This window comes from Macadamia integrifolia, chromosome 8 (assembly GCF_013358625.1).
Source record: "Macadamia integrifolia cultivar HAES 741 chromosome 8, SCU_Mint_v3, whole genome shotgun sequence".
Lineage (NCBI taxonomy): Eukaryota > Viridiplantae > Streptophyta > Magnoliopsida > Proteales > Proteaceae > Macadamia > Macadamia integrifolia.
Genome location: NC_056564.1, coordinates 31,978,500 through 31,987,747, shown reverse-complemented (window position 1 = coordinate 31,987,747; position 9,248 = coordinate 31,978,500). Strand labels below are relative to the sequence as shown.

At 39.8% G+C, this 9,248-nt stretch overlaps 1 long non-coding RNA gene across 1 annotated transcript; it reads right to left on the bottom strand.

Moving 5' to 3' along the window:
- Nucleotides 1-6,723: 6,723 nt before the first annotated feature.
- On the bottom strand, nucleotides 6,724-7,597 carry LOC122086360. Its single transcript, XR_006142387.1, has 3 exons — nucleotides 7,457-7,597; nucleotides 7,209-7,304; nucleotides 6,724-6,779 (listed from the first exon to the last, which is right to left on the bottom strand). It is a non-coding gene; the product is annotated as an uncharacterized LOC122086360 (long non-coding RNA).
- Nucleotides 7,598-9,248: the final 1,651 nt, after the last annotated feature.

Sequence of the window (9,248 nt, the reverse complement as noted above, 5' to 3'; positions counted from 1 at the left end):
GCTTGGTATATCAGTTCTTTCCCTTCATTATCAATCACCTTGATCTGTTTCTCGGCACACATCACACTTGCTTGATGTGCTGATAACCAATCTATGCCTAGTATAACCTCAAAGTTTTGCATGTTGAACTTGATGAGTTGGGCATCTAACTGCTTTCCAATGATCTCGATGGTGCATGGCCCATATACTTCCTTCAACTGTGAAATTTTGCCTACAGGTGTACTAACTATCATCTTATGCTCTAATATCTTAGGTGTCATGTTAAGTTTCTCAGCAAATCTCTTTGATGTAAACGAATGTGAAGCCCCTGAATCAAACAAGACATATGCTGGTATACCTGATACTAGTAGGACATCTAATACAACAATGCACATAAGTATAGCATGTTATCAATATTTACAAAAGGCAAATTCTCAACTTAAATCATACCTGCTACCACTTCTGTGCTAGATTTAGCTTCCTCAACTGACAAAGCATACATCATTCCTTGTGGTTGACTCCCTTGAGTCAAAGCAGGTCTGTACCCAGAAGGCTGATTGGCTGGTAAGGTTGGTTGGGCTTGGCAATCTTTAGCAAAATGCCCATATGAATGACAATTAAAACAACGGTTCTGCAAAGCTTGAACCGAAGTAGGAGCTCTCTGAGCCTGACCTGTAGCAAGTGGAGGGCGAGGTGGCCTAGTAGTTGTGGATACTGTACTGGTATTTGGGCGAAAAGATGTAGTACCAAGCCCACTAGCGGGTCGAGGAGGATAATCCGATGGCCTGTAGGGCTGCCTATATGAAGGACCAAATCCTTATGATCCATAGAAATTCTTACTCGGGCCACACAAATCCGCATAAGGGTTCACTCTCTTCCATACTCCAGGTGTAAGGGATGATTCACCTTTCATCTTATCTTCCATGGTTTTAGCCTTCTATACAATCAAGGCATAGTCAGTGAGATCTAATGCCTCAAGTATTGTGCCAATGGATACCTTCAATTCTTTCAAAAATTTCTTATCCTTTTCTTCAGCTGACTTCATGTGAGGGGGTGCAAAGTAGAATAGGGCCTCAAACTGTTGCTAATACTCAAGGACAGACTTGCTTCTTTAAGTCAAGGCCAAAAACTCTGCTTCCTTGCGGTCTCTAAAACTACGAGGATAGTAGTTTGCTAAGAATAGTTCCTTGAATTGTTTCCAGATGGGTTCCGGGTGTGTAGCAAACACTATGGCTTTTGAAGCTTACCACCAGGAGTTGGCCTCATTCTTAAATTGTAACCAGCATCAGTGCATTCAATCACTTCAAATATCTTCTCAATCTCTTAGATCCATCGATCCGGCTGAAAATATGGTGAATATGCTAGATGGTACGAGTAAGGAGGTGGCATCATATATGGAGATGTACCCTGAGGTAGTATGGGTGGTGTACCTCCAACTTGGTTCCGAGGGTTGATGTCAGGTGGTGTACCTCCAACCTGTGCCCTAACACCAGGCCCTCCAGTTGGACCTTGTGGAATATCTACCCGAGGAGGATAACCTAGTAGTGTAGCATACCACTACTGTTGCATATCAGTCATAAATATCTACTGTTGTTGGAGAATCTATTGATGGAGATTCTAATTCCATTGTTGAATCAAGTTCTCAACATCACCTGGGGTAAGTATTGGTGGAAGATCAGGAAGTGTAGCCATGGGTGGATCCTCATGAGCCACATTCTGATGAGTTCTCTCTTGAGGTTGTGGGTTAGATGTTTGCCCCATAGGTTGAGGCCTCCTATTGATTGGTGGCCTACCAATAGGACGAGTACCTCGAGGTGCACCCCGAGCGACACCCTCGGATCTAGTGTGTACCATCGTTAAGTGTACCAGATTTGCATGAAAATTTCATATGAGTTAATATTGTAACTCATTACACAATAAATCAAATTTTAGTGTGCATCCCTATGCACTAACACTCTTAAAGCAGTTGAGGAAAAATGCATACATCAATTCAACCTCTAAATTGTATCTCAATAAACATGTTGGCCAAATTTTCTAATTTTTCAAAAATGAACTCAAACCCACCAAAGCAGGCCTTATAGGACCCATCGGTGGAGTCAGGCCTTTACTACCAAAATTAGTGGGCTAAAGACCAATGGGCTAAAGACCAGCGGGCTTGGCTGGTTGAACCCCACCGGTTTCAACCCGTCGGAGTTACCCAAGGCCACGTTTTAAGGGGTTTTAAACCCTGTTTTTTACCTAATTTCTCTTCTTTTCCCTTTCCTTCGAACTCAGGTGACCTTGGGCGATTCTTGGGCAATTTACTACGACTCGACTCACTGAATCAACGCAATGATCCGCTCGGGTTTGCCATCTCTATCACTCCATCTTTAAGGTAACTCCTAAACCTTTAACTTCTCAAAATTTATGCGTTTTCTCCCTTTGAAATGGAAAAACTTCCCAATGGGGTTGGGGCTTTGGTTTATCCTTTGATTTTCCCCATGGAAAATGATTCATATGTTAATGTAAAGCTTAGATTTAAATTTTTAAATAGTTTGACCCATGAAATGAGAGCATTGGAGAAAATTTTCCCCTTTTTATGCCCTAACCTGTGATTTTTGGGGATTTTATTGTGCATCTCTCTATCTATGTCAATATAGCATCCACATTATGAGTTTCCCTTGTTTTCATTGCAATGTGGGCTTCTCTTGTGTGCCATAACCATTTCTTTACAATTTACCCCAAATTTTGGATGGTATGATAACCCTAAATCCTTATATAATTTGCCCAAACAAAGAGGGCAACAATGTTAGGAGAAACTATACCTAGCCATATCTTGAACTATTTGTTTACATTTAAATCATGAGTCTTCAAGCATATTGGAATCATCCTTAGTTGCTTCCTTTGAATGTAAACCTTCTATTTAGCTAGATTCTCAAAATTTGAATTTCTCTACTTGGTTGGTATACTTATTTGGGATCCTTCTATTTCTTATTTTATAAATAGGGATATACTACCTCTTGTTTAAGCTAGTGTGGTATCTCGTGTTTTCTTGAAAGGAACTATTTATCATACACCTTATTGGACTGTTTATGCATTAGGATTGCATCTTATTTGGGATCATTGTATATCTCATTCATCATTTGCATCTCCCGTGTTTACTTGGTGATTTCCATCACCATACTCCTTCTCATCACATCTCCTAAAACTTTTATACCATATGTTATTAGCTCATCATTTTCATCCCTTTGATTTCCTTTCTTTCGCTACTGGTCTCAACTTGGTACTCTTATAGTTTAACTTCTTATTTCATATCATGTACTTACCTCTCTTCTTTGCAAATTTCAGGATGCCACCAAAAAGAGGCAAAGAACCTGCAGAGCCATCAAGGAAGAGAAAGACTTCCAAGGCCAGGAGGAGAGAGGTGGGGTCTAGCTCTTCGGCCCCATCACCATCTAGGGAATGGGAGGACTCATCTGATTATGACGAGATGGCCTTCTATAGTGCGAGAGCTGCGTCATCATGGAGTACCTTCCGTTTGTTACCGGTAATAATAGGGAAACAGGTGAATGTGGGGCACTTTTCTCGCATTCACCTCTTGGAGAGGTTTTCTGCCCTTGGTTGGAAGTCCATCCTCAACCTTGACCGACTATGCTACAAGGATGTGGTGAGGAGATTCTACTGCAACCTGGGTCCACAGAGGAGGAGGAGGAGGAGTTCGCCATAGCCAGTATGGTGAATGGTGTAGAGATCATCCTTACCATAGATAGATTGGTGGAGATTCTGGGCATCTCCACAGAGGGCATGCACTACTACAGTCCTCCCAGGACCCGAGGCATAGACCCACAGATGAGCTGGGACATGCAGGAGCACATCTACGAGGTGATTAGTGGTTCACTAGCGAGGCCTGCATCCGAGTTGGACTTTTCTCTTGAGGGTAGGGTATTTGTTAGGTTGGTGCAGTTCAACCTAGCTCCTAAGAGCGGTCATCGGAACCAGGTAAGTTTTATGCCCACATACCTAGCTGCTTGCCTGTTATCTGCCCTTGAGGGCAATGTGCCTAGATTGTACCTCCCCTATTTCATGCTAAGGTCCATGCATCACCATGCCCTTCATCCCGAGGATGCCAGCCTACCATATGGTAGAGCCCTTACTCTAGTCTTCGAGCACTTCGCAGTCGACCTTACTGAGGAGGAGGGTTTAGTCCCGAGGGACAAGTTCGCTGCCAAGAATTTGAGGCAGATGAACTTGCATGCCTTGATGATAGAGCCACAGGCGGCTGAGGAGCAGGAGGATGTAGAGTAGGAGGAGGGTGAGCCCATGGAGGAGGATGAGCGCACCAGAGATGACAAGAGTCACTTCCCGTACCAGGAGGAGATCAGAGAGGAGAAGGTTATGGAGGAGGTGCCCTTGGACAAGGGTGGTAGATCCCACTTTCCATGGAGCTGGCAGATCCAGATCAACTAGAGCTAGTAGCTCAGACATGCCTAATGCTTCTGGCACACAGCCTACGGCTCTGCTACCTACTGGAGAGGCACCTATCCTATAAGATATCTTATCAGAGCTAAGGTTGTTGAGAGAGGGTCAGGCTGAGCTTAGAGGTCAGCTTAGAGAGAGTGCAGCTAGGGAGCAGGAGCTTCTTAGGAGGGTGGAGAAGAACACCAGTAGAGAGCTCCAGATGTGGAGGCAGTTTGGAGAGATGAAGTCCAGGTTTTGGTGACTTACTTGGGATATGTACCACTCTTCCAAGGTGATCTCTATAGATGTCTGCCTTGTATAGAGGAGAGTGGTGCACCTCCATGATCGATTCACTCATTGGGACACGCACCTCGGCATTGACTCATTGACTAGCGACGACTTTGACTCCGACTATGACTGATGGTCTATTATCTTCTCCTGACTTTATACTTATCTCTTTTCAGCTTTATTTGACAATCTTGACTATTTTGGGTTTCACAATTGACTTTTATGCTTTACTTATGTGATTGAACTAGTATAACTTTACGAAATGATAGCATCTGTGATTCATTTTGTAATTTATTTCATTTCTTGTATTTAAAGTTTGAATTGTCATATTGTTGGAAATTGTGAATTTCTGAATGGTTTGCTTATATTAAACTGTGGGGTTTGATGGCCGTCGACACGGCCTCTATATGTTATATTCATATTATTTTTGTTATCTCTCAGGTTTTTATGTTTGAAAATTTTTTGTTTTCTAATTGTACGTTGTTATGATGTCGAAATTTTGTTAAAATTTTCACTACCAGTGAATTCCATTACGAAAATTCTAAAATTAGTTAACCAGGATTCATATTAACAATGCATGCATGCCATGAATGCAATGGTTACAAATTTTTTTTCATTTAAATTTAAGGATTTTTAACTTCTCATAAGGTTTTTATCTTCACCCACCCCAGACCTATTATAGTTTCTATGAGGTTTAAGTAGTATGCTGTAGGCAGGCAGAGTATCGTACTCTAATACCACCATTGTTACACCTCGCTTGCACAGAACTGAGCCGGTGATCGAGTTAACATCGGTTAACTCACAAACTGCCAGGATCAACAATGCAGTACCTGCACTACAACATACATTTACTAAACTAAAATAAAACCTGTATTTTCAGCGAAAAACCTGTTCATAATAATACTTGTAATTGTTTCCCATATACTTGATACCTAAATTGAGTTATAATGTTACGTACATTTGGGCTCGAATGCATGATATATATACAAAAATATAACAATTTAAGCATAAAGTAACAAAAAGGGGGTACGTAAAAAAGAATTAAAAGAATCACTCAGGAGTCATAGCTGCCACATAGTACAATCCTCGCACGTGTTATGGGCACCGTGCTCGAACTGGTCAGAGACCCACCAGTCCTCAGATGAAAACTCCATAGTGGGACCCAACTCCTGATCACCAGGTTGGTAATCACAAAATCAACTAAAAAGAGTTGGGCATGTGGGATGAGCTCACTAGCTCAGTAAGTGAAAAGGAAGACCACACACAAACAGTCACAACACAAATGTGCCTATAAACGATTCATTTTAGCCCTAATGGCCTAACAACATTACTAGGTCATAGGTTTTGTGCTATTCACAACCACAATGCACGTCTTCTCCAGGTACGAGCCATGAACCCGTTGGTATCGGAATTTAAAATGTAAGCCGACTCATGAAAAATTTAAATGACAGAAAGTATATGGGTGACTCCACTTGAAATAAAAGCAATACGGTCAACCCTCTAAATATATCACTCAGGTTACCGACTGTCCTAGCGATTTGTCGTGCGTACTTCTAACCGCTGCAGGAGTTCGACAACTGTAACTCGATGCTTCCCCCCAATGATCCCCCAACACGTAAACCCCTATTGGGAAGGGTCGTAACACAAGGGTAAATCACATCCTAGCCACATGCCTCTACATGAGCATAGTACGATTACACAATGGCACCGCATCCCATTCCATGAGCCACCATGCACTCGTTTCCAAGCCAACTACGACATCTAAATCTAGCATGTATATCATGTCCAAATGAAATTTCACCATCATATACACCAAGACATAATGAATATTCTATCGTAACGCAAGGCATAGCATATTATGTAAATGCACATTCAAATGTGTGATATGACATATGTGATGTCTAGTCTACACATCAGTGATATGATGACATGGCTAGATTAACATATGTTAAATGATGCATAACATTCTGAAATTTAAAATAGAGTCCACTCCCTACTTACTTGTATATGTACATGGTGCTTGTACCTAATACGAAAAAGATCTAATGTGTGGGTACGTGTATATTGAGTGTAACCTATCATAAATATAATGATTTATCATTTTATTATTTTGGGGTCAAAATCATCATGTTTGAACACTATAATCGGGTTTAGAATCATAAATGGGCCCATCAAATTTGGATCAATTTTGGCAATTCTGGAAAGACCGGTGGGCCAGAGCAAAGATCGGTGGGCCAAGTAGCCCATTGGTTTTAGCCTGTCGGTTACTCCAGAGCCTAAAATTTGAGTTCTGAAAACTCAGGTGGGCTAAAATCAGAAGATAGGTGGGGCAAAATAGCTCCTAGTCTTTGAACGAAAATCTTCCCAACATCATTCCCGATTTTCTTTCGGTTTAAGAAACTTGTTTGGAGATAATCCGGTGACTCAAATCACTTATCTAAGGTCCAATCATGTACCCTCAACCCAGATCTAAGATCAAATAAAAAAGAAAAGAAGATTCTTACCTCTTCTTTAAGAACACCAACGAAACCCCAAATTTCACTTCTTTTGGTCAAGAACCTCCAAATACTTTAGATCTTCACCCACACTCTTTCCAAATCCTTCAAAACATTATCCACACCTTCCATTAGACCTTATATTTGATTATTCAAGTAGGATTAGCAAGATCCATATGGGTTCTTTTCCAAAAACCAAAAAGAGGGTTTAAAAAAGGGGTTTTCCTAAGAATCCTTGGAATGTGTGCAATACCTACCTCAAATCGAAGATCTCAATGAGCTGATCATAAATTTGGGCTCGAAATACCAAGACCCAGCTCCGGTGAAGCTCTACAGCCAACTTCCCCTTCTTCTTCTTCCTATTTTCCTTTCTCCTTCTTTCTCTCTCTTCTTTACTCTCCCACCGACCAACTAACATTAATAAGGGAAAAGACAATTAATGTCTCTTCTCCTTTTATACCTGGGCCTCCAAAATATCTTCTAAATCTCAGGTGGGCTAAATCTCAAGTGGGTATATCTCAAGTGGGCTAAATCTCAGATGGATATATCTCAGGTGGGCTAAATCTCAGATGGGTATATCTTAGGTAGGTATATCTCAGGTGGGCTAAATCTCATGTGGGTATAATCTCAGGTGGGTATATCTCAGGTGGGCTTCGATGGGAACAAACTCCCATATAATATTAGATTACGTTAGCATCTACAAATACTAGTACACATCTTTACTTTTTTTACATGACCTCGTGGTGCGTGCAAGTGCAAGGCTTGGGTGCATGTATTACACTTGGTATCCGTTCGGTTGTGTCAGGCCAATCCGAATCCAAGGTCACCCTTGCTACCATATTCCATATGGTACTTGTGTCGGTTCTCTTTGGTTCAATCCCTATATGATCAAACCAAGTCAATGCGGTTAATTAGACCAGGTTTAAAAAGTAGGGTATCACAATATATGCCTCTCAGTTGTAGTAAGATTGACCTTGGTTAGTTCAAATATGTTTTAACTCATTTTAGAGTTGTAGGAAGATTTCCTTGGTTGGGTTGTTTTGGTATGTTTTCTATTTGAATTCTGTGATGTCTTGAAATATAGTGTCTGCTATGATTTTTTCACTCTATTTATTAGAATTTAAAATCAATTTCATTTGAAATAGTGAAACATGTAGTTGTTTTAATTGCAATTTAAAATGTTGAAAATTTTCAATATTGAAATTAAAATCAATTTCAAATCTATTATATATATATATATATATATTCAACTTTAATGAGAATTTGTTAATAGAAGGGCAAATGTTTCGTTTGGCATGTTTAAAACGGAACAAAAACAAATTCACTCTATTTTACCACCACGACACCACTCTCTCCCAAAGTAATATAGAGAATCTATTCTCAGAAATTAAACAACCAAATGAATTTTTTTATTCTTGAAATATTTCAGATTAATGTAATCAAAACAATTTCAATATCTAAGACAAAAATATATTTGTTGACTATTTCATGAAATCAATTTGAAATTGGAATCAAAATCAAATTCATACCAAATCAAGTATAAACATTATTTTAACTCATTCAACTATATAGGATGATCCATTCTAATTTGGTTACTTTATGAATAGAATTATTTACCAAAAAAAAAAACTTTATGAATAGAATTCCATGTCATTTAATATTTAGACGAGGTAGGCTCATGACTTTAAACTAGTGAAAACTTTTATTTTTGGGAAAGCTAACTACATTCTAATTAAGTCCTGCTCATTTACAGAATTTTTTTTTAAGAACCGCAATAGATTGAGATATAATTAGGTCCATTAAGACTACTTACATGTATTAAGCATATATTTACTACATGAGCCCCCTTTGAAAAAGTAGTTGCTGGCAACTAATATTATTAATGGGGAAATGGTTCCCACGATGCCGTCTCAAATCGAAACTGCATGCCTCCACCTAGATTACTATAGCATCTCTAGAAAATATCCTAAATATCCTCATTTTTTATGGGTTTCCCGTAATATCCCCATCCAATTCCCTAAACTAGTCCTGTAACTAATAGAGTAGGCA